The sequence below is a fragment of the Macaca thibetana genome, chromosome 4 (genome assembly GCF_024542745.1).
Source record: "Macaca thibetana thibetana isolate TM-01 chromosome 4, ASM2454274v1, whole genome shotgun sequence".
Taxonomy (NCBI): domain Eukaryota; kingdom Metazoa; phylum Chordata; class Mammalia; order Primates; family Cercopithecidae; genus Macaca; species Macaca thibetana.
Window position 1 is genome coordinate 61,052,794 of NC_065581.1, and position 26,741 is coordinate 61,079,534.

Consider the following 26,741-nt stretch of genomic DNA (forward strand, 5'->3'; position numbering starts at 1 on the left):
TGTAATATTAACAAAGATTAAAAGAGTTATTCGATAAGTATACTTGACCTACCACCTAACCTGAAGGATTAAACATTACAATGCAGTTAAAATCCCCTATATCTCCCTCCAGGATTCCATCCCACTTCCAACCTCAATCATAGGAGTAATCACTATCCTTCATGATTAATCATTATTCTTTATGGTTTACAAATCAACAAGGAACAGGAAATCTAAAAGAAAATAGGCAAAGGATGGCCAGGTGTGGTGGCTCACGCCTGTAATCCCAGCACTTTGGGAGGGTGAGTGGGGCGGATCACAAGGTCAGGAGATCGAGACCTTCCTGGCCAACATGGTGAAACCCCGTCTCTACTAAAATACAAAAAATATTAGCCAGGGTTGGTGGCGTTGCCTATAGTCCCAGCTACTTGGGAGGCTGAGGTAGGGGAATTGCTTGAACCCAGGAGGCAGAGGTTGCAGTGAGCTGATATCATGCCACTGCACTCCAGCCTGGCAACAGAGGGAGACTCTGTCTCAAAAAAAAAAAAAAAAAAAAAAGGCAAAGGATATGAATAGGCAGTCTTCAGAAAAAAAGTCAAAAGCTCAGCAAATGTATGACAATATGTTTAAACTTAACAATCAGAGGTATATATATTTAAAAAAAATAATACTATGACATAACCCTTTAGATCCATTGATGGACAAACATTGGGAAGTTGGATAATGCCAAGTGTTGGAGGGTTTGGGGGTGGGGTAATAGGAATGGTGGACACTGATACAGCCTTCCAGAAGACAATCTGGAGTTTCTTGGTCAAATCAATATAACTATACACCATGCCCCTGCACTTTAGCTCCTGGGTATCCATCCCTAAGAACTTTTAAACATCCAAAGGGAGACATATTTGAGGATGATGATGGAATCTGGTGTACATGATTGAGGAGTGGATAAACAAAATGTGGTAGATGCACTTACTCCTTGAACAGCCTACCATCCAGCCATTAGCAAAAGCAGGAGCCCAGATGTGTATAGAATCATAAATAGATCTTAAAATCCAGTCCTGGGTTTAAAACAAAGGGGAGGCCAGGCACGACAGGTCACTCCTGTAATCCCAGCACTTTGGGAGGCCGACGCAGGCAGATTGCTTGAGGTCAGGAGTTTGAGACCAGCCTGACCAACATGGTGAAACCCCATCTCTACTGAAAATAAAAAAATTAGCCGGGCGTGGTGGTGCGTGCCTGTAATCCCAGCTACTCAAGAGGCTGAGGCAGGAGAATTGCTTGAACCCAGGAGGCAGATGCTGCAGTAAGCCAAGATTGCTCCATTCACTGCACACCAGCCTGAGCGACATATAGAGACCCTGTCTCACAAATGAAAAAAGAAAAGAAAAGAAAAAAGACACAAAATGAGATTTCTATCACAATACCATTTATGTAAGTTAAAATGCATGCACACAAAACAGGATGCACATCAAACACATCAGAATGGTTATGAGGATGGCGGGGAGACGTAGAAATAGCAAATAGGACCCCGTCTCTACTAGAACCAACTTGGTGAAACCCCGTCTCTACTAAAAATACAAAAAAATTAGTCGGTCTTGGTGGTGGGCACCTATAATCCCAACTACTCGGGAGGCTGAGATAGGAGAATTGCTAGCTCCCTGGGGGCAAGATCACGCCACTGCACTCCAGCCTGGGTGACAGAGCGAGACTCTGTCAAAAAAAAGAAAGGAAGGAAGGAAGGAAGGCAGGCAGGCAGGCAGGAAAGAAGAGAGAGAGAAAAGGAAGGAAGGAAGGAAGGAAGGAAGGAAGGAAGGAAGGAAGGAAGGAAGGAAGGAAGGAAGGAAGGAAGGAAGGAAGGAAGGAAAAAAGAAAAGAAATCTAGTCTTATCTTGTACTTTTCCTGACCCAGCCCTGGAACCAGTCATTTCTCAGTAAGGCCCATTTCCTTTTAGGGGAAAATAGTATTTAGGAACCAAAATCTGAATATTATTAGACATGCTCAAAATTCAATCTAACACTCCAAGATTCATTCTAGCTTTCCCATGTTCCATATTTGTATCTACTTTTCTCTAGCGGTGAGAAACCTGGTTCTAAGAAGAAAGAAAAAAAAAGAAAGGAAAGAAAAATAAAAAGAAACCTGGTTCTGTTATTCAAAATATATTTACTCATTTTCTTAAAACAAGAATATCCAGAAAGTAGTTTCAGAGTTTTAAAAATATTAAAAATAGAACTATTATGTGATCCTGCCATCCCACTTCTGGGTATATATCCAAAGGATATGAAATCAGTATGTTGGGCCGGGCGCGGTGGCTCAAGCCTGTAATCCCAGCACTTTGGGAGGCCGAGACGGGCGGATCACGAGGTCAGGAGATCGAGACCATCCTGGCTAACACAGTGAAACCCCGTCTCTACTAAAAATACAAAAAACTAGCCGGGCGAGGTGGTGGGCGCCTGTAGTCCCAGCTACTCAGGAGGCTGAGGCAGGAGAATGGTGTAAACCTGGGAGGTGGAGCTTGCAGTGAGCTGAGATCCGGCCACTGCACTCCAACCTGGGCGACAGAGCGAGACTCCGTCTCAAAAAAAAAAAAAAAAAAAGAAAAGAAATCAGTATGTTGAAGAGACATCTTCCCTCCCTTGATCATTGCAGCATCATTCACAATAGCCAACAAATAAAGAAAATGTAGATTTTAAAACGTGGATAAAGAAAGTCATATACATAATGTGTATATACAGTATATATACACACACACAGAGGAATACAATTTAACCTTAAAAAAGAAGGAAATACTGTCCTTTGCTATGACATGAATGAACCTGGAGGACATTTTGCTAAGTGAATAAACCAGGCACAGAAAGACTCTATGATCTCTTATGTGAAATCTAAAAAAGTCGGCCGGGCGCGGTGGCTCAAGCCTGTAATCCCAGCACTTTGGGAGGCCGAGACGGGCGGATCACGAGGTCAGGAGATCGAGACCATCCTGGCTAACACGGTGAAACCCCGTCTCTACTAAAAAAATACAAAAAACTAGCCGGGCGATGTGACGGGCGCCTGTAGTCCCAGCTACTCGGGAGGCTGAGGCAGGAGAATGGCGTAAACCCGGGAGGCGGAGCTTGCAGTGAGCTGAGATCCGGCCACTGTACTCCAGCCCCGGCGACAGAGCAAGACTCCGTCTCAAAAAAAAAAAAAAAGAAAGAAAAAAAAAAAAAAAAGAAATCTAAAAAAGTCAAAATCATAGAAGCAGAGAATAGAATGGTAGTTGCCGGGGGCTGAGGGTTGGAGGAAAATCAGGAGATGTTGGTTAAAAAGTACAACATTTGGCCGGGCGCGGTGGCTCACGCATGTAATCCCAGAACTTTGGGAGGCCAAGGCAGGTGGATCACTTGAGGTCAGGAGTTCGAGACCAACCTGATCAACATAGTGAAATCCCATCTCTACTAAATACATAAAAATTAGCCGAGCATGGTGGTACATGCCTGTAATCCCAGCTACTTTGGACGCTGAGGCAGAAGAATTGCTTAAACCGGGGAGGCGGAGGTTGCAGTGAGTTGAGATCATACCATTGTACTCCAGCCTGGGCAACAAAAGCGAAACTCGGCCTCAAAAAATGTAAAAAAATATATAGAGTACAACCTTTCAGTTAGGATGAATAAGTTCTGGAGATCTGTTACCCAGTATAGTGACTATAGTTAATAATAATGTGTTACACACATGAAAATTTTGAATAGATTAGATCTTAAATTTTCTCATCTCAAAAAAATTATGTAAGGTGATGGATACGTTAAATAGCTTTATTTCACAATGTGTATGTGTGTGTGTGTGTATATATAAACAACACACAGTAAACCATAAATATATTTAATTTTTGTCAATTACGCTTTACACCTTAAAAAAGTTGAGAAAACATTCTTTTTTAAAAAGTTGTGGATTAAAGTAGTGATAGATGGTTTTCACTTATTTCCCATCAAAAGTTTATTTGAGCATTCTCCTTTCACGAGCACCATTTTGGCTCTGCCCTACTCAGATATAATAAGATTAATCACACTTAAGAGAATGCCTTCCAGGAGTTCAGAAGTTTAAGGCTAGTAGGGGGGATTTTTTTTTTTTTTTTTTTTTTTTTTTTTTTTTTCGAGATGGAGTCTTGTTGTGTCGCCAAGACTGGAGTGCAATGGTGCGATCTCAGCTCACTGCAACCTGCGCCTCCCAGGTTCCAGTGATTCTCCTGTCTCAGCCTCCCACGTAGCTGGGACTATAGGCGTGTGCCAACATGCTGGCTAATTTTTGTATTTTTAGTAGAGATAGGATTTCACCATGTTGGCCAGGCTGGTCTCAAACTCCTGACCTCGAGTGATCCACCTGCTTCGGCCTCCCAAAGTGCTGAGATTACAGGCATCTGCCACCTTGCCCAGCCAGGGGAGGATTTTTTAATGCTACACAGACCCCAAATTTATTTCTCTGCCTTTGTTCTTGCTCTCTCCAACATTTATTTAAAAATCACAAATTTGATTTAAGGTTTTCTTGCTTAAAAGCCTTTAAAATTCCCCATTATCTCATCATTTCATATTCCCTAGTATGGAATATAAATTCTTTCACAATCAGGAACTTGTTTCATTCCCTCTAGGCTCTCCCCGTTTCTTTCCTGCCCACATCCCCCATATTCCAAAACCCACTATTCTGCCACAACTCAGCTCTGAGGTCGTAACCTCTTCATGAAAGCCTTTTTTGAATCCCAAGTCTCAGTTAGATGACCCTCTCCGATTTCCCTTAGCACTTCTTATTTTCCCTACTATAGCACTTTCGGCATTACTGTGATTTGTCTGTTATAATCTGAAGTCAGGCTTTGAATCCAGATTCAAATTATTTGCTGTGTGACATAACATTTCTGTACCTCAGTTTCCTCATCTGCAATGTAAAGAAAATCACAAGATCTACCTCATAGGTTTGTTGTGAGTATAAAATGAGTTGATATGTAGAACAGGCTTAGAATGGCACCAGGCAAGCACTCTAAAGTGTTCGCTACTCACAGCAGTATTTATATATCCTTATGCCACATTCCTACATAGGTGCTCTCAGTTTTTTTGTTTGTCTCCATTGTAGCAGCCTGTGAGCTGTGTAGAGCCTGTGACCATGTCCTGTTTTTCCTTCTATTCCTCTCTCCAAGTACAGCCCAGAGTTCCAGGGTACATGGTAGAAGTTCAGAAAAGGTTTATTAAGTTAATGTAAACACAACCCTGATTTAATTTTTGAAGGAAAATTTGTATTATTTTAATTGTTTTTATGTACAGAAAATTTAACAGTGTACATTTAACCCAGCTTTGTGGCAAGTTCTTTAGCCTTTGCCTTTTCAAGATTGCCAATGCAAGCCACAGACTTGGGACCCAGGACATTGCCTCCCCAGTGATGGCGGATCTCATTGTATCTGTCATTGTAACCCGTCCTGATAGCTTCCAGTAGCTTAGCCAAAGCGTCTTTGTCTTCGAGTTAACCTGTGTGAAGGCGACAGTGGAGCAGGTCTTCCTGTGGACTAGACGGCCCAGTCTTGCCTTCCCCTTGATAATGCAGTAAGGGACCCCCATTTTACCACACAGGCCAGGCAAGAAGACAACCAGCTCGATGGGATCCACGTCGTGTGCAATCACCACCAGCTGAGCTTTCTTGTTCTCTACCAAGGTGGTGACGGTGTTAACTCCAGCTCGAAGGACAGGTAGTCTCTTAGGGGGGATGTCCCCTTTTCCAGCAGTTTTCTTTTTGGCCAGGGCCAACACCCTCTGTTTCTTCTCTTGCTTTGTCTCTGATCTGTACTTGTGGGCCAGTTGAAGTAGCTGAGTAGCTGTTTGGCGGTCCAGGGCCTAAGTGAACTGGTTAATTGCAGGAGGCACTTTCAGCCCCTTATAGAGGATGGCTCTCCGCTGCCGCAACCTGATAGAGCGGGGCCATTTCATAAAGCCAGTGAGGTCTCTTTTGGGCTGAATGTCCTATCCAATGTCAAAATTCTTAGGCTGTTTCTTAAACAGGGGATTCACCACTTTCTTAACCTCCTGCTTCTTCATGATAGCAGGGCTGGAGCCACCTTCTTCCCCTTGGCCTTCTTTCCTTTTGGCAGGAGGAGAGAGCCTGATTTATTTTTAAAGATGATAAAATGTTGACAAGATTTGAAGTTGTTTTTTTTTAAAAAAAAAAAAAAAAGAAAGAAAGAAAGAGAGAAAACCTTTATGTAGTATATATACACAATGGAATACTATTTATCCACAGAAAAATGGAATCCTGTCATTGGCAGTAACATGGATAGAAGTGAAATAAGTCAGGAACAGAAAGTTAAACACAGAATGTTCTCACTCATATGTAGAAACTAAAAAAAAAAGTTGATCTTATAGAAGTAAAAAGTAGAACAGGGTATACTAGAGGCTTGGAAGGGTAGAGGGAAGAGGAAAATAGGGAGAGATTTGTTAAAGAATACAAAATTACAACTACATAGGAATAAATTATAGTGTTCTATAGCATTGTAAGATGCCTGTAGTTAACAATAATATTCAGTTTCAAATTGCCAGAAGGAGGATATTGAATGTTCACAACATAAAGAAGTGATAAATGCTTGAGATGATGGATACGCTACTCTGATCTAATTAATCACTATATGTTATATGTATCACATCACTATGTACTCCATAATATGTGCAATTATTATGTGTCAACTTGAAAAGTTTAAACAAATGAAAATATTGAAAGAAAAACTTTAAAACTGAGATATGTGAGCCATACTAGATAACCCTCAGTGACTGGTTTTTTAATCTACATAATAGATTCAAAACAAAATGCTTCATGAGCCCCTCCCTGGATTACAATTAACGGCGGTGTGAAAAAAAGATGATGTGATTAATCAGAGATAATGTAATCAACCAGGGAAGAAAAGGTGTGGCCCCCCTCTCCTTCTGGAGTATAAAAGGAGTTGCAAGAGGCTTGGGTCACCATTTGGTGAGCTGAGGGTGAAGCTACAAAGGTTGAAGCGTTCTTCAGACGACTCTACCTGAGGGTGAAGCTACAAAGGTTGAAGCGTTCTTCAGACGACTCTGCCTGAAGAAAGAACAGTGCTACATAGAGGGGTGAGTAGACCACGCGAGCTTTCATGATAAAGGGCCTGTAAAAGCTCCTCGAGCCTTGGTTGGAGTGCATATGTGAATAGGAGGTTTGTTTTTAAACATTTCCATAGTGATACTGGGTTTTGGTTTGTTTGTTTGTTTGTTTGTTTTTGAATTGAGACAGGTTCTCCCTCTGTTGCCCAGGCTGGAGTGCAGTGGCATGATCTCAGCTCACTGTAGGCTTCACCTCCTGGGTTCAAGCAATTCTCCCTGCCCCAGGCTCTGAGTAGCTGGGATTACAGACACCTGCCACCATGCCCATCTAATTTTTGTGTTTTTAGTAAAGAGAGGGATTTCACCATGTTGGCTGGGCCAGTCTCAAACTCCTGACCTCAGGTGATCTGCCTGCCTCGGCCTCCCAAAGTGTTTGGATTACATGCGTAAGTCACTGTGCCCAGTCCCATACTTTTTTTTAAATAACCTTTATTTTTGCTTTGAGAATCTAATCGTACATGCTTGACCATAATTACCTGGACCTTTTGGAAACTGTTGATAGATTTTTTTATTTATGAAAGTATTACAAGCCACTATGGGTAATTTGTTGTTGTTGTTTGGAGATGAAGTCTCCCTCTGTTGCCCAGGCTGGAGTACAGTGGCTCAATCTCTGCTCGCTGCAACCTCTGCTTTCCAGGTTCAAGTGATTCTCCTGCCTCAGGTTCCCAAGTAGCTGGGACTACAGGCGTGCGCCACCACGCCTGCCTAGTTTTGTATTTTTAGTGGAGACAAAGTTTCACCATGTTGGCCAGGCTGGTCTCGAATTCCTGACCTCAGGTGATCCCCCTGTCTGGGCCTCTTAAAGTGCTGGGATTACAGGCATGAGCCACTGCACCCAGCCGCTGTGGGTAATTTGGACAACAACAAAAAATAGAAAACAGAAAATAAAACATCCACAATTCATACTGATTTCACAAATAGTCACTATACGCATTTTCACGTATTTCTTTCCATGCTTTTTTCCCATGTACAAATATTTTGTCTCAAAACTAGGATTCTATCATATTAAGTTCACTATTTTTAACATTGTTTTATGATCATAACCTTTTTCAAATGAATATTCTTGGGAACTATGATGTAGGTAGTTGCACAAGAGTCTTCATACAGATGTACCAGAACCGTATTTAACTTGTCACCAAAGTTGCAAAGCAGTAGAGAGAATGTATATCTGTGTATGTCGATTGTATTAAAACTGTTTTTTCCTCCAAAGTATACTATTCAACTTTGAACTACAAATTTTGCATCATCAAATAAGTCCTCAGTAATTGTGTGATACAGCTTAGTCTAATGTAATCTGTTGATGTCAAAGGTCTGCTTTTAATACAAGGCTGAAATTTTGTACCCGAAACCATGCTTCAGGGCCATAAAGTAACAGGATGCTGTTGGTGACTCAGGTTCAGGTAGAATCTCCTGTGGTCGCTGAATGATTTTCACACACAATTTTGGTCTCCATGACTGTATGTTTCAGTAGTGAAAGCCAAAGGTCAATGTGCTTCCTCCTTATAAATAACCAGTTACATAGGTGGCCTAAAAATAAAGTTCTTCTTGGCCAAGACAGGTTAATGAAAGCCAGTTTGGTATCCTGTCATGCAGTATAGCTATTTTAGTGTCTCAGTGTTGCTAAATTTGTCAGCTTTCCCTGGACATTAGCACATATTTAGATCTTGATGTTCTAACTAATGAATGACAGCTAAGGAATGTGTACGTTCCTGGTAAAGAATTTATTGTATTATCACTGATTAGGTTGGGGGAGTTGGAATTTAATATCTGTGTATATGAGCAGGAAAGGTAAATTATGATTTAAAATTCACCGGATTGTAGGAGAGGAGAAAGGAAGAGGAAATTGTGTCATGAACATAACCAAACTAAACAAAACCATTGCCCAGCCTGGGATTATAATTGTAATGGAGTACAATTAACATAGTTGACTCAGGTTATTCAAAAGGTTATGGCTACAGTTGTTTAAAACAGAAAATACGAAAGAAAAATAGCAGGGCATCAAAGTTAGTAGTATCAGTTGGCCTTATTTTAAGAGGCTTATAACCACATCTGAAAATTTCCAATTACCAATCTAGAAATTTCCATAGACATTGACTATATCTTGGGAGGGGAGGAGTAATTCAGTGCTTTAATTTAAATTTTAAAAAATTCAGAAGACTGAAAGCACAAATATTCAAAGTAACAGATGGTAGCCTCCTCTCAGAGGCAATAAAAAGACTTTACAATCCTCACCAGAAGTGTATTTAGTTATAATTTAGTTTTGCAGTTTTTTTTTTAAGTATATTCCATTACAGTAGAAATTTTCTCTATTCTTGTCAAGCTTCTGGTCTCTCTTAAACCTCAAAGCATATGAAAAGCATTCTATTCATGTTCTTTTATCATAATACTGAGAGTATCTTGTCCAAAACTTGACCAGAAATTCTTATACACTTTCTTCTAGACTGAAGTCCCAAATGCTTAGAAGACTGTTTCAAGGGCTTTATCTCCACTGCCACATTACAAACCTTCCAGGCCGAATTAGGTATCTCTCCTCAGTCTTCCCATAGCACACAATAAGGAACATCTATTATATAATTTAGGCCGGGTGCGGTGGCTCACGCCTGTAATCCCAGCACTTTGGGAGGCCAAGGTGGGCAGATTACTTGAGGTCAGGAGTTCAAGACCAGCCTGGCCAACATGGTGAAACCCCATCTCTACTAAAAATACAAAAATTAGACAGACGTGGTGGCCTGTAGTCCCAGCTACTGGGGAGGCTGAGGCATGAGAGTAGCTTGAACCAGGGAGGTAGAGTTTGCTGTGAGCTGACATCACACCTAGCCTGGGTGACAGAGTGAAACTCTGTCTCAAAAAAAGGAACAAATTATCAAGCTGTATTGTCACTGTTTACACATGGGTCACTTTTGGGGACAATCTTACTCTTATTTATGTTTGTATATCCACCTCTTAGGCAATGCTGGTGTATAGTAGATTTTCGCAGAAATTATATCAGAATCATACAAGGAGACAATTGTGTTTTTAGCGTCAATGCCGGAAGTTCTGAATCACATAGTATGGTTTCTGTTAACGTGTGGTTGATATCAGAACACAGCCAAGCAAAGCAGCAATTATTCCATGTATTCCTAGAAGACTCATACCTCCTTTTCTTTTCATCTTTCCACTCCCAAAACAATTGCTGTTCATTTCTGGTAATATAAGAATAGTGTTAATTGATCCTTTCTTCTTCAAAGAAGATCTAGTTGGCTCAGCAAAGAAAATGGATTCTGTAGATCTTTAGAGGCTGCCCTGAGTAGAGGTACACGACTTTCCAGGGCAAACATTTCCATCATTAGAAGATTGAAACAGGTTTTTAGAATGAAACAAGGACCTTTGGAGAGTTCACTGGAAATTAGAATATTTAACCATTCAATATTCTTATCACAGTCATTAGATTAGATCTAGACTAATAGGAAGGAAAATCCTTGAAATTCCTGATGCCCAAAAAGTATCTCCCTTTCTCCAGTGTCTTCAGTCATCCATTTGTATAAATGACATGAGGCCTGGGTTACCGGAAGTATTACTACTGCCAGTGTAGCTGCCGCTGCTATCATAGTTCTTGGCACCACAAAAAATCTCTGTGCCTATTGCAGTAGTTATGGAGGATTTTGTCTCCCTGAATGACATATCAACTTTGTATTACCAAAGGCATACATCCACTCGGTCTAGCAATGATGAGCTACCTGACAGCAACAGTACCTGGGAGCTTTTAGGATTCACAGACCCCACCTTATGAATCGAAATCATCTCAAGTGCCTCTAAAGGGCTTGGAGGCCACAGCCTCAGAGAAATTTGTATATTAATTAATAGACCCATGGATCTCAATTTTATGAAAGGAACAATGAGTCTGGAAGTTCAGTTTTCAGTTTTTCGTTTTGTTTTCTTTTTGTTTTCAGATATGGTCTTGCTCTGTCACCCAGGTTGGAGTGCAGTGGCAGGATCTCAGCTCACTGCAACCTCCGCCTCCCTAGCTCAAGTGATCCTCCCACCTCAGCCTCCCAAGTAACTGGGATTACAGGCATGTACCACCACACCCAGATAATTTTTGTATTTTTTGTATAGAGCTGGGGTTTCACCATGTTGGGTGGTGACTAGGCTGGTCTCAAACTCCTGACCTCAAGTGATCCACCTGCCTCCACCTCCCAAAGTGCCAGTAACACAGGCATCATCCATAATGCCTGGCCCAGTTTTAAGTTTTGAGTGGCTCATTTACTCGGTGAATTCTAATCTCTTTTTAAGTAAAACAGGATAGCTCCTCCCAATGCAGTGTTAGAGTCGGGAAGAGGTGCAATCAGATAATAGAAGGAGAATCATTTGAGGAGTTAAATTGCATGGAAATGCAAGGTTCATTTCTGTTATGAGGACCTCCCATTGGCTCTGAGATAAATGCCACTTTCTGTGAGCACTTGGATAGGGTGAGTCGCTTATCCTTCCAGAGCTTTTTTTCCTGAGGTATAATTGGAGGATCTTCCAGGCCTTTCCAGCTCTACCTTTGCATGGTTCTAAAATTCTTTCATCTTATGTTTAGAAAAACTTTATTCCCCAGCACCTTACTGCATTTGCTGCCTTTCATCACTCTAACATCTTTTTAAATCTCACCTCCCCCAAAAAGGCATGTAGATGTAAACACTTCACAATTTCCTTTTACAATGACCATTGCAGGTAGAAAGGCTGGGTTATGTAGTTACAGTGCTTTGCAAAGATAAAAACCATTTTAAAATAAAAGATAACTATGTAGAAGCCAAGAATTTTTAAAAACTAAGAACCTTAAGGGTCATTTCTAATGGTTTTCATAGTATCACAAATTGTGTGCATGGTTGCAGAATAAAAGCCTAATTAGGGTGTGACTATCACAGGATATTTGCCATACTGAGTTAAGCCCTATAAGTACAGTAGCCATCTACCAGTCTTTCTCTTCCCAAAAAGGATGCAATTGAAGGAAAACTATTATAAATACAGATGCTTCTTGACAACTTACAATTGGGTTATGTCCTAATAAACCCATCTTAAGTCAAAGAATATTTTAAGTTGAAAATGCATTTAATATCTCAGTACAGCCATGGCAAAAGTGAGACAATCATAAAAGTTGAACCATCATAAGTAGAGGGCCCTCTGTATTGTAAAATCTGTTCTTAAATAAGCTCTTTATCAATACCACTGATTGGTCAGTAATTTCAATTTATGTATAGATTACTCACTAGTCAAAAGAACTTATGCAATTCACTTCTCACTTTTTTTTTTTTTTTTTTTTTTTTTTTTGAGACAGAGTCTCACTCTGTCACCCAGACTGGAGTGCAATGGTGTGATCCCAGTTCACTGCAACTTCTGCCTCCCCGGTTCAAGCAATTCTCCTGCCTCAGCCTCCCAAGTAGCTGGGATTATAGGTGTGTACCAGAACACGCAGCTAATTTTTGCATTGTTAGTAGAGACAGGGTTTCACTATGTTGGCCAGGCTGGCAAACTCCTGGCCTCAAGTGATCTTCCTGCCTCAGCCTCCCAAAGTGCTGGGATTACAGGAGTGAGTCACCATACCTGGCTTCAGTTAAACTTTAATATTATTCACCCTTTCTTTGGTATAACACAATAAAGATAATAGAAATATTTTCCCTAAATTTCCAAAAAGTTACTCCAGTTTTCAAGTTCACGTTTTGCAAATCTAAAAATCTAATCACCCTAATACAAGAAAACAATTTATTTTCTCAATTTAAAAATTTTTTTTACTGTGATTTATTTATTTTGAGACAGGCTCTTGCCTTGGTGCCCAGACTGGAGTGCAGTGCCACAATCACAGCTCAAGGCTTCCTCCTGCCTCAGCCTCCAGAGTAGCTAGTCAAATACATATATATATATATATATATATATGTATTTTGTAGAGATGAGGTCTCACTATGTTGCCTAGGCTGGTCTCAAGCTCCCAGGCTCAAGCGATCCTGCCATCTTGGCCTCCCAAAGTGCTGGGATTACAGGCATTGAGCCACTATGCTCTGCCTAATAAAACAACTTAAAGATATTACAGCAAACTTGCCTTAGGTGTGCCTTGTTAGATATTTTCTCAGGGCATGGTTTCTGTATGCCTCATAATGCATAATGGGAGGATGATACCACAGGGGAAGTTAAGTCTAAAATTCTCTGAGCAAAGGCTTTGCCAAAGAGATCAGCATGTCACTATCGCTTTGGGTGAATCTGTACTACATCAATAATTTATTCCTGAGTCACTGATACTGCTTGTCACTTCTTGTTATTCATTTCAAAGAATAAAAAGTATGATTATTCTAAACAGTAATGTAAAAGTGAGTTGTTAATCGGCTTTTACAAGAAATGCCCAAATATAACAAGCAGAAATTAGTAAACGATCTGTAGCACTTAGGTGATACTATCGAAGATAAACCCATCTGTTATCATCATCACTTCTTGATTTCATCCTCTAATCTCATTGTCTGCTGCCAGATCCTATTTCTCAGGGTTTCTGTTTTCTACCAAACACTAGCAGAGTCATCCAAACATCCTGAAATCAAGTATGAAATAATAATAGCATAAAATATGCTAGTTTCTTATTGAATACTTATTATGTGCCAAGCACTGTGTTAAGCACAGGGAAATTAACAGAACACAGCCTCTGCCTTGGATCTTCAAAAGGTATGAGGGAGATAGATGATGTTTAAAAAATGATTATCATCATTTTTTAATGATGCAGCAGAGGTATTTGCAAGGTACAATGGAAGTACAGGGAATGGAATATCTGTGTTGATGAGGAAATCAGGAAAATTTAATTTAAAAATTAATATTAGGTGTGGGCATGGCAGCTCATGCCTGTAACCCCAGAACTTTGGGAGGCCAATGCAGGTGGATCACCTGAGGTCAGGAGTTTGAGACCAGCCTGGCCAACATGGTGAAACCCTGTCTCTACTAAAAATACAAAAATTAGTGATCCACCACCTTGTGATCCACCCACCTCGGCCTCCCAAAGTGCTGGGATTACAGGCGTGAGCCACCGCGCCCGACTACATATGCATTTTTCAAATGCAGGGTGGATTAGATGGGACAAGACAAGTCATTGAATTAAGTTATTGCAGTACAACTCAGAAAATATTGTGGAAGGAAGTAAAAGGAAGAAGGAGGGAGGGATGGAGGAGAGAAGGAAGCAGGGAAGGAAAGAAGCAGCAAATGAACAAATAATGCTTTTCACAGTAAAAAATTAGAAGGAGGGGGACAGTTTCTGAGCCACTGCTCTCCAGTCTCAATAGAATGTGGTAGCTAGTCAGACAGAAAAGAAGAAAAGGGAGGAGTCTAGTAAGACTGCCATGTCTGTGGCTTGAGCACCTGAGGGACAAAGTTTCCAGTCATTGTCTCATGATAACAGTAAGATGAACAGGTCTCATGGGGGAAAAGAGATTATTGACTCAGTCTAAGCCATGTTGAATATGAGGTGCCTCAGTTCATCCCATGGAAATATATATACACCCAGAGCTCAGAAGAGAAGACTTTACTGGAAGCACATCTTAGAGTCATCATTGAATGTTTGGAAGTTGAGATCAAAGAAGTCCTCTAAGTAAGTCTGAAACTGTAAAGTGTATGAGAATGGCAGAGAGAGAATAGGAAATATTCTTTAAAATACCAACACCTATAGGGCAGCGAGGCAGAGGAAGACAAGCCATCCCAGGGGTCCCCATAAATGTAGGCAAAACAAGAGAGTTTCAAGAAAGAAATAAAGATATGGAATGAGTTTCCTCATCTGTCAGGTAGGATTGTCGTAAGACTTACATAATGCTCCTAAAGTGTCTATTACAGTGCCTGCACATAGTAAGCACTGAATAAATGTTGAAGGGTGAATAGCTTTAAACAGGACACATCAAAGGCCATAAGGATTGCTTGACTGTATGGAGGCATGAAGGATAGATCATTTTGCTCACTCTGCTCCCCTTATCAGTCAAAAGAACACTGGAGAGATGAATCACTGATGTTCACCATGTCCATTAGCGGGAAATTAACAAGTTTAACTTCACCAAAATCAGTTCACATTTACAAATAACATGCCAATGAAGAAAAATATATCTTATAAATACTCCCTTGTAACAAAGATTATTAAAGCTATTCTAAAAAAAAAAAACTGTTCTACATTAATTAAAAGGATCATAATATAATGATACTTGTAAACAGCAGGGACTTCAGTGGAGTTATTAGGGGAAGTGATAGTGTATAAAGCTATTTGACAGTTTCATTTCCATCCTTACTTGTAAAAACAGAAAATTTACTTTTCACAATGAACACTAAATAAAAGAAAAATGGCTTAAATAGCAGCAAAAAAAAAAAAAATCATTTGGTTTAAAAAATGAATTTCACGGCCAGGCGCAGTGGCTCACACCTGTAATCCCAGCACTTTGGGAGGCCGAGGCGGGCGGATCATGAAATCAGGAGATGGAGACCATCCTGGCCGACATGGTGAAACCCTGTCTCTACTAAAAACACAAAAGTTAGCCAGGCATGGTGGTGTATGCCTGTAGTCCCAGCTACTCAGGAGGCTGAGGTAGAAGAATCACTGGAACCCAGGAAGCAGAGGTTGCAGTAAGCCAAGATCACGCCACTGCACTCCAGCCTGGGTGACAGAATGAGACTCCATCTCAAAAAAGAAAAAAAAAATGAATTTCACAGCCAGACATGGTGGCTCATGCGTGTAATACTAGCACTTTGGGAGTCTGAGGCAGGTTTGCCCAGGCTGGTTTCAAACTCCTGCGCTCAAGCAATCCTCCTGCCTCAGCCTCCCAAAGTACTGGAATTACAGGGGTGATCCACCGTACCTGGCCAGAATGGTGTTTTTTCTTGACAACAGCAACCCAGGATGGACATACCAGGAATATATAATATTGTGGAAGATTAGGGAGTGGCCTCATTCATGAAAGACTAAGGAAGGTACCTCATGGTAATGTATTTCATAACATATCTAACCAATTTCCATAGTTTTCATCATTTACAATAGTGCCTCCCAATAAAAACAAATTACTTGAAAAGTGAAAAATACCAGCCTGGCAAACATGGGGTAACCCTGTCTTTACTAAAAATACAAAAATTAGCGGGGTGTGGTGGTAAGCACCGGTAATCCCAGCTACTTGGGAGGCTAAGAATCAGCCTTGAGGCAGGAGAATCACTTGAACCCAGGCAGCAGAGGTTGCAGTGAACTGAGATCACACCATTGCACTCCAGCCTGGATGACAAGAGCAAGACTCTGTCTCAAAAAAAAAAAAAGAAAAAGAAAAAAAGAAAAGAGAAGTGAAAAGTAAAAAACAAAACACAAAGCCTTTTTTTTTTTTTTTCTCTTGAGACAGTCTCATTCTGTTGCCCAGGCTGGAAGGCAGTGCACACGATCTAGGCTCACTGCAACCTCCACCTCCCAAGTTGAAGTGATTCTCCTGCCTCAGCCACCCTAGCTGGCATTACAGGCATGTGCCACCATGGCCCACTAATTTGTGTATATTTTTTTAAGATACGTTTTTGCCATGTTGACCAGTCTGGTCTCTAACTCCTGACCTCAGGTGATCTGCCCTCCTCGGCCTCCCAAAGTGCTGGGATTACAGGTGTGAGCCACTGCACCTGGCCACAAAGTCTAATTTTTGAAATTAAGTTCAATAGAAATAAAGTTACCCTGTCAAATTGCTGTAAAAGTTTTTAAATGCTTGCTCTCAATTTCTATGCTTATCTCCTCTCAGATCAGTTTGTAGATTGGCACCAGTTCACAGACTACAGTGGGAGTAGCATTAGTCTAGGGAACAACTTCTGTTGAAATAGCCATCAGAATGAAAAGGAAGGGCAGATTTTCAGTAAAGTATTGCGTAATCATATTTTATGATTCACTTTTACTAAACTCATGGAAGGATGACATATAAGCCCAAATGCCAGTGCATTTGTAATGGAATAATTCCTTTACAGGATCAGAATATGTAGGAAGCCAAATTAATAATTGACAGCTTGTTTGTTTAGCAAAGAACCAGAGAATAAGAAAGTAAATAACCTTAAGGGATATTTCAAGGCCATGAGTGCAGCCTAACAGAGTAATGGAAGCAGGGACTCTTACAGTTAAGCCACTGGAATTTGAATTCCAGCTGCATCACATAATACTTGTATGACCCTAAGCTTTCTGAGGCTGCATGTCCTGATTTTGATAATGGGGATAACATCAATCTGGAGAGATTTATGAAAGGATTAATATAGTGCTTAATACAGTAGCCAACACATAGTAAGCACTCAATAAATGTCAGTTATTAATACTATCCTAAAATAAGGTGTATTTCTACAACAACCAGCATATTTAGTACAGATTCAATGCCTCTTCCCTAGACAGTGCCTGATAAACACTGACAACCTTCAAATCTTTAGACCTTTCTCCTCTGTGTAGCCAGTCATCATCTTCCTTCTGTTCTCACAATCTTCCTCTGGGCAGATAAAATAAAATTGATTTTGTTTCGCTTACAATCACATTCCAGGGCAGCCTCCCTTAAGTTATACCCAAGTCACCTTGGGTTTTAGATGTTTCCAAACGTTTAGAGGCAATTTCTTGGTTTATAGCCACAAACATGATATATAAACAACTTTAAGTCCCCAGGGAGCTTCTCACTGGTTGGGCATTATATTCTCACATTTGATGGCTAATAAATACACATTGAAAGTAAATTATAATCAGATTAACTATCCAAGAACACGGAATCACAATGAAAGTGGTTATAATGTTTTTGACAATTGCCGTCAGGTTAGGATAAGCTGGTGTTTCTATCTCTGCTGCAGAAAGTACAATAAGGCTACAGACCTATCAGTGCAACCTCTTTGAGCATTTATCTGAAATGATTTTTCCCCAACTGTAAGAGCAACATTTTTGGAAAAAAAATTACAAAATATAGGAAGTTACAAATAAAAAATTGTTTATCATCACATCACCCAGTGACACCCATAAAGTATTTAAATGTCAGTTATTACCTGTTAACATTTTAGTTTATTTCTTTCTCTTTTTTCATAGTGTTATTTCTCTTTATTTAACATTACAATTATTTCTTTATGTTAAAGACATTAAGTTTTTCTTTCTTTTTTTTTTTTTTTTTTTTTTGAGACGGAGTTTTGCTCTTGTTTCCCAGGCTGGAGTGCAATGGTGTGGTCTCGGCTCACCACAACCTCCGCCTCCCAGGTTCAAGTGATTCCAGTGCCTCAGCCTCCCGAGTAGCTGGGATTATAGGCGCCATCCACCACACCCAGCTAATTTTGTATTTTTAGTAGAGACAGAGACAGTGTTTCTCCGTGTTGGTCAGGCTGGTCTCCAGCTCCTGACCTCAAGTGATCCAACTGTCTTGGCCTCCCAAAGTGCTGGGATTACAGGCGTGAGCCACCAAGATAGTTTTAATATCTGAAAAGTATTTCATTATATAGATACTTCAAGTGATATCACCCACTATGAGTTGATTTTTTAACTAATTTCTATCTCAGAGTCTGAGTATTCTAACAAATTCAACAAAACAGTGCAAATATGTGTTTAGCACATAGCTTGGAAAACAATAAGAGCACAATAAATTTTAGCTATACTTGCTGTTATAGTAATCTATCAAGAGTTTAATTGTTCTCTTAAAACCTAAATACACAATTTTTAGGAGTCCCGCTGCTGTATTCTCAAAACCCTCAGAAATAGTGTCTTTCTCTAAGTATAATTTGAGTGCCTTTATTTATTTTAAGTTTCTGGTTTATTCCTTACAAACATATTGCTAATGAAAATGTGAAATTACGGAACTTTTCATCAGTGTGCCTATATATTCAGCACCACAACATAAAATAGGCTCAAAATCATGGCCTTATATCTCTGGCCTTTGACAACAATTTGGAGGCAGTGAGGCATTTTGTGATGTAAATCTTCTCCATTGTATTTCCATATTTCTAATCTCTCCACTTTCTCTGACTCCACTGTCCTGATCATAGTCAACACCAACATTGCCTTCCATTTGACAAGGGAGGAAATCTCAAGTGTTTCACCCTGTTAAAATAATTCTACTCTAGGGCCTTCTCCAATCCATTCTCCACAGAACAGAAAAACAATTTTCTTAAAACACATTTCCTGATATGTGGTGTGATTCACTGTCCCTGAAATAAATCCAGACTCTTTCCATGGCCTGCAAGGTCTTGCATGATCCAGTCCCTGCTAGATGTCTGGGCTTATTTCCTTTGCTTATATTGCTGCAGTCCCTCAGGTCTTCCAACTCCTTGAGTACCACCAAACTCCCACCTGAAATTTTGTGTTGTCATTTCCTCCACCAAAAATATCTCTCTTCCTCCCCCTCTTTTTGTGATTCATTCTCATCATTTAGATGTGGATCTCCTGGGAGACACCACCCCTGACTTCACTGTCTAAAGTAAGTCACCCCAGCCATTCTGTTGACCTCCTTCACAGCACAGATTATAAATATATTCTATGCTTATTTACTTGTTATTTTCTCTCTTTCCTCATCTGTATATAAATTTCACTGGGGCAGAAAACATGTTTATGTTTTTCATAAGATAGCAGAGTGCCTGGCATATGCTAGGCATTTAACACATATGTGCTGGGGAAGGAGGGAAGGTTGACAGCCACAGCTGTGGATGTAGGTGAAAACCCCAAGGAAAGTGGAAAGTGAGTCCAGGAGGCCCTAGGACAAAACTCTAGTGAACACCATTGTTAATGGGATTAAGAGACTAAGAACCCTGCAAAGAAAACTTAGAAAAACTGGGAATGGGATGCCCTAATAGAATTTTATGTGGGAAAGCAATATGATAGAATCCAAATAAATAGTGGTTGAGTATTTATTATGTGCATTAATATGTCTGAGGATTAAATAAATACATTATAGGACAACTATATTTAATGATGGTTCACGCTTGTAATCCCAGCACTTTGGGAGGACAAGGCAGGCAGATCACTTGAGATCAGGAGTTCGAGACCAGCCTGGCTGACATGGAGAAATCCCATCTCTACTAAAAATACAAAAATTAGCCAAGTGTGGTGGCAGGTGCCTGTAATCCTAGCTGCTTGGGAGACTGAGGCAGGAGAATCACTTGAACCCGGGAGATGCAGGTTGCAGTTAGCCAAGATCACGCCATTGCACACTCCAGCCTGGGTAACAGAGCGAGACTCTGTCTCAACAAAAAAAAAAAAAAAAAAAAAAAAAAAAAAATTTCAAAAGGCTTATACTCATTTTCTCTTTTGTTCAGTATCTTCCAACCATGAATGGAGCTATAGAAATACACGAAGATAGCAATGTTTGTTGAACATCCCTAGTTAAAAAGCAACTGTGTCAGGATAGGAAAAAAGCATGACTATTGTAGCTTTTGTTAAATAAATATTATTATGCTTGCAGGAAATTGTTCAACAACATTTCTCCTTATGTAAGGCCTGCCCCAGTAATGCTGCTTAGGTCAGTGTCTGTCTGGATTATCTGCAGCCTAAATGCCAACTCTGTAAATTAAACCTGTCAAGTGACAGCTTTGCCATAGCATGCATATCCAACCTTTAAAATTTATTTATACTCCATTCCCTTTCTCTAGCCAGATTAAATTCTCCTTTCCTAAGCTATTTTTGCCTCAGTTCAGACTGTGGCATAATTCAACATGTTCTAAACAATCACATGGAGACTGCGGCCTTCCTGATTTTCAGTTCCCAAATGATTTTTATTCAGGCTATAGAACAGCAACAGAAATTTCACCAAATTTACTAAAATAAGAAGAGTCTTCTCAAACCAGATTCCTCCAGGTACCAGTAGGCAAATCAGTCATGAGTTATTTATAGATTCATAATAAATCCTTTATTCAGTGCCCCAAGGAAATGGTGACTTTCAGCATGGAAATGAAAAGTATTATCTTACTAATCAATCTGTCCATCCTTTCTTTTTTGTTTTTCCTTGAGAGAGAGGGTCTTTGGTCTGTTGCCCCAGATGGAGTGCAGTGACATGATCACAGCTCACTGCAGCCCCAAACTCCTGGGTTCAAGCAATCCTCTGACTTCAACCTTCCAGGGAGCTACATCTACAGGAATGCACCATCATGCCCAGATAATTTTTTTTCTTTTGTAGAGACAGGGTCTGACTGTGTTGACTACATCTTAATACGCATACTAAGTCCTTAACATGCATACTAAGCTCCTATAGAAGTAAATACTATATTAAGCGGCAGAATTACTAACGTGAATACACATTCTCATTTGATTTGGAGACTACCTAGGCAACTTTCAGGTTTATATTTAGATTGATTACAATTAGACATGAAAAATAAGGGACAGAGAATGGGCCTAATAGAGACTGATTGAAGAGAATTGTTTCTTAAAATAGACTTAAAAAAAAAAAAGTTGTTCAAAATTGCCTTAATCAATTTTACAGAAAAAATATTACCTCAAATGGTTTGATTTGATGACTTGATAAGATGTCACTTCTGATGCAGCAGGATTCATTTATTAAGATAAACATTTACATCTGTAGTACCCTCCTAGGTGGGTGACTGTTTCTATATATCTGACTCTGAACAAAACACAGTAGCCTACAGGCAGCTATTGACCTTTGGACTTTGTCTTTAGGCCAGATTCCTTAAAAGGCTTGTTGTGACAAGTTTATTTGCTCATTGGAAATTTCTGTGTCTAAAATTCCCACTGAAATTAGGATGTAGCACTGCTACAGCGTTTTGATTATTCATCAAAACTTATTCAAGACTTTTGATAAAACTTTAAAACTTTAAATCAATGTCTTAAGGAAGAATATTAAGTCACTTTTTAACATAGAGCATGTTTTAGTTTTGAATAATATTTACGCAGTGCAAATTATATGTTCATAGAGATTCAAGCATAGGCATACCTTGGAGATATTGCAAGTTCATCTCCAGACCACCACAATAAAACAAATATTACAATAAAGGAAGCCACATGCATTTTTTTGTTTCCCATTTACACTACTTTGTTGTCTGTTAAGTGTGCATAGCACTATGTCTAGAAAATGTACATACCTGTTTTGTCCCACTGAACCCATAGCTGGAGTTGCCTTAAAAGCAGCAGCAGGAGAATTCCTGCAAGAGAGTACCCCAAACCATTTGGAGACAGGGCTGGTTTGAGGTTTCAAAGAAAGAAGCTCCAAATGCCAGAGTGATCAGTCCAAAACATTGATTAAAGAAACTTGCAGGGTGTTGCAATGTATCATTGTGATGGACAGCAAGAGAAAAGGGTTGTTTTACCCACATAAGTCTGTAGTCAGGGGGTGAGAAGATGGAGTTTACATGAAAATTTAAGGAATTTGGCTCAGGGTCGGGGTCAGTTTCTTTCCAGTAAACCTAGATACTATTATCAGTGCCTGGGAATGTTCAAGCTGGTTTGGGTTCAAGCCAGCTGAGGAAAACCTATGGCTACGGCTGGTGGGTCACTGTGATTTTGGTCAGGACACAGAAAGGAAGTGGGGGAAACGGGTACCCTACAATACCTTAATTTAAAAATACTTTTGCTAAAAAATGCTAACAATCATCTGAGCCTTCAGCAAGTCACAATCTTTGCTGTTGGAGAATCCTGCCTCAATGATGATGGCAGCTGACTGATCAGGGAGGTAGTTGCTGAAGGTTAAGGTGGCTGTGGCAATTTCTTAAAATAAGACACTGGAGTTTGCTGCATTGATGACTCTTCACAAAAAATTTATCTGTAGCAGGCAGTGCTGTTTGACAGTATTTTACACACAAGAGAACACCTTTCAAAGTTGTAGTCAGTCCTCTTAAAACTCGCCCACTGCTTTATCAGCTAAGTTTATGTGATATTATAAATTCTTTATCATTTCAACAATGCTCACGGCATCTTCACCAGTGGTAGATTCTATCTCAAGAAACCACTCTCTTTTCTCCTTCATAAGAAGCAACTCCTCATTCATTCAAGTTTGATCATAAGATTGCAGCAATTTAGTCACCTCTTCAGACTCTGTTTCTAACTCAAATTATCTTGCTATTTCCACCATATCTGTAGTGATTTCCTCCACTGAAGTCTTGAACCCCCTCAAGGTCATCCATGAGAGTTGGAGTTAACTTCTTTCAAACTCCTGTTCATGCTGATATTTTTACCTCCTCTCATGAATGTTCTTAATAGCATCTAGAATCCTTTCCAGAATGTTTTTGGTTTACTTTGCTTAGATCCATCAGTGGAATCACCATCTATGGCAACTTATAACCTTATGAAATGTACTTAAATATTAAAACCTGAAAGTCAAAATTAATCCTTGATCTATGGGTTGCAAAATGGATGCTGTGTTAGCATGCATGAAAACAACATTAATCTCCTCGTACATCTCAATCAGAGCCCTTCAATGACCATGTGCGTTGTCAACAAGCAATAGTATTTTTAAATAAATCATGTTTTATCAGTAGGTCTCAACAGTGGACTTAAAATATTTAGTGAGCCACACTAAACAGATGTGCTGTCAACCAGATTTTGTTCTTCCATTTATAGAGCACAGCAGAGTAGATTTAGCATAATTTTTAAGGGTCCTAGGATTTTCAGAATGGTAAATGAGCATCTGCTTCAACTTAAAGTTACCAGCCACATCAGCCCCTAACAAGAGAATTGCCTGTCCTCCAAAGCTTTGAAGCCAAGCATTGACTTCTATAGCTATGAAAGTCCTGGATAGCATCTTCTTCCAATGTAAGACTGTTTTGTCTACATTGAAGATCTGTTAATTAGTGTAGCCACCTTCATCAATGTTCTTGGCTAAATCTTCTCAATAACTTGCTGCAGCTTCTCCATCAGCACTTACTGCTTCACCTTTCATTTTTATGTTAGGGAGAGGGCTTCTACTTTTAAACCTCATGAACCCACCTCTGCTATCTTCAAACTTTTCTTCTACAACTTCCTAACCTCTCTCAGCCTTCATAAAAATGAGGAGAGTTAAGGCCTTGCTCTGGATTAGGCTTTGACTTAAGAGAATGCTGAACTCTAAAACTTTCTCCTTATCAACAATGAGACTGTTTCACTTTCTTATCATTCCTGTGTTCACTGGAGTAGCACTTTTAATTTCCTTCAAGAGCTTTTCCTTGGCATTCACAACTTGACTGTTTTGGGTATGAGGCCTAGTTTTCAGCCTATCTCTGCTTTCAACTTGCCTTACTCAGCTTAATCATTTTTAGTTATGATTTAAAGTGAGAGATGAAGGACTCTTCCTTTCACTTGAACACTTAGAGGCCTTTGTAGGGTTATTAATTGGCCTAATTTCAGTATTGCCATGTCTCGCTGAGGGACTGGCTGATCAGCGGAGCAGTCAGAATATATACATTTATCAAATAAGTTTGCCATCTTAAATGGGTACAGTTTGTGGTGGCCCAAAACAATTCCAATAGTAACATCAAAGATCACTGTTCACAAGTTGGCATAACAGATGTAATAATAATTTAAAAGTTTGAAATATTGGGAGAATTACCAAGATGTAACACAGAGACATGAAATGAGTACATGTTATTGGAAAAATGGCTCTGATGGACTTGACAAAAAGCTGTCACAAACCATCATTTTGTTAAAAAAAAAAAAAACAGTATTTGCAAAGCACAATAAATGAAGGCATGCCTGTATACTACATATTTATTTTAATAATCATATAAGAAAATTAATTGGATATAAAATAGACTGCTCTAAAACAGCAAGAGGGAAATAAACTTTAACAATGCTGACAGTAGCCATGGCATACTTGAATTTTTAGGACTCTTGTTAAATATGGGTATGGGAACTTACCCTCCGCACCAGTATCCAGACACTTACTAGATTATGGCCCATTGGGGTATTTGCCTCTACTAAGTATATTTGCTAGACTGTCATTATATCTTGCAATCTAGTGTCTTTTTCTAGGTTGGTATTGTCCCATTTAATCTATCATTGCAATGATATTACTCTTGCTATATTAAATGTTTTTTTATCAGACTTCCTTGTAGCCCCAACCAATCTGAGAAGACTGAAAATCAAGGAATCCTTCACTCCTTTTGTAAACTTGGTATAAATGGAATCAATGTTTACTAGATCTGCCGTTCTGGCAAAGATTTCTCTGTTCTTCTTCATCAAGATTTGCCAGTCTTCCTCTGCACTCTTGCCTTCTGCAGTCTTTCATCTTCCATAAAAACATTCCTTATAATATTCTTTTTTTGAAATGAAGTCTCACTCTGTCTCCCAGGCTGGAGTGCAGTGCCACGATCTCAGCTCAATGCAGTCTCTGCCTCCCGGCCCTCCAGTGAGTCTCCTTCCTCAGCCTCCCAAGTAACTGGGATTAGAGGTACCTGCCACCATGCCCAGCTAATTTTTTGTATTTTTAGTAGAGATGGGATTTCACCATATTGACTAGGTTGGTCTTGAACTCCTAACCTCAAGTGATCCACCCACCTTGTTCTCCCAAAGTACTGGGATTGCAGGCATGAGTCTGTATGCCACTACGCTCAACCTCCTTATAATATTCTTCTAGTCTTATTTCCCAACTGTTGGCTCTTATGTTTTGAATCGTCAGTAGAAAGTCCTGCCTATCGTGATGAGGTCAAGGACACATGTTTTGCTGAGAGAAGTAACTTCCAGCCGAGAATCTTGTTTAGCAGGAGGGAAAATCCTCTATATTAGAGCTTCTCCTGGAGCTCAGAGTAAGCACTGACTTTTAGAGGTGTTTTCTCACTTTTTGATGTCTGAAAGCACTATTTTCAAGTTTGTTAGAGACCCACTTTAAAAAAGTACAGGTGCTAATGCTCTGAGTGCAAGTCTGTAAGGGTTAGTGAGTCCTCAAATCACAGGAGTCTCCTGACCAATGTTGGGATGTTCTACTGTTCTCTAAGAATCTGCAGCTTAACAGTATTAAACTCAATACAGCAGACACCCTCAGCATAGCAGTGAACTGCAATGGCAGCTGACAAAGAAGCAGGAATATTTAATGGACTGGTCAGTAAGACCACACTTACGTCTTGTTTAAAATGTGTCCTTTCCTTTGGGAGGCTGAGGCAGGCAGATCTCTTGAGGTCAGGAGTTCAAAACCAACCTAGTCAACATGGGGTTTTCTAAAAGTACAAACAAATTAGCCAGGTGTGGTGGCAGGTGGCTGTAATCCCAGCTACTTGGGAGGCTGAGGCAGGAGAATCGCTGGAACCCAGGAGGCTGAGGTTGCAGTGAGCCAAGATCGTGACACTGCACTCCAACCTGGGCAACAGAGCAAGACTCCATCTCAAATAAATACATAAAATAAAATAAAGTGCGTCATTTCTCTCAACAGCAAAAGCCTTATTTTTTCATCCTTTAAATATATTACTTCCATCGTAGAATAAGATGGTACCTGGTCTGAGAGGCTAAGACCCCCATGCCACTTGAGAATTTGAGAGCTTTTAGAACTTGATGAGCATAGCTGACTGGATACTTCATGTCAGCACTGCTTGTGGTAATTACAGGATCTGTGGATCACAAGGCTCACAACTTGTATCACAAGTTCTACAAGAAAATTGGCTAACACAGATTTGGCTCTGTTAATCATTTGCTGAGTTTATATCTTGTCCCACCAAACGTATTTTTTGAAACGCCATTACATGAAAAAGTTTCATTATTCCAATTATGTGTGTTTGCCAACTTTTGGAGTAAG

At 39.8% G+C, this 26,741-nt stretch overlaps 1 protein-coding gene and 1 pseudogene across 2 annotated transcripts in view; one reads left to right on the top strand and one right to left on the bottom strand.

Moving 5' to 3' along the window:
- PTP4A1 (protein tyrosine phosphatase 4A1) overlaps nt 1-26,741 on the top strand; it is a 51,938-nt gene that overhangs the window by 12,203 nt on the left and 12,994 nt on the right. The window contains exon 2 of one of the 2 annotated variants that reach the window (XM_050788649.1): nt 6,778-7,077. The exons of the other annotated variant lie outside the window; for it this stretch is intronic. The gene's annotated coding sequence lies outside the window, so the exon portion shown is untranslated. The remainder of the gene's footprint in view (nt 1-6,777; nt 7,078-26,741) is intronic. 2 annotated transcript variants of the gene reach the window in all.
- On the bottom strand, nt 5,282-6,082 carry LOC126953248 (60S ribosomal protein L7a-like; annotated as a pseudogene).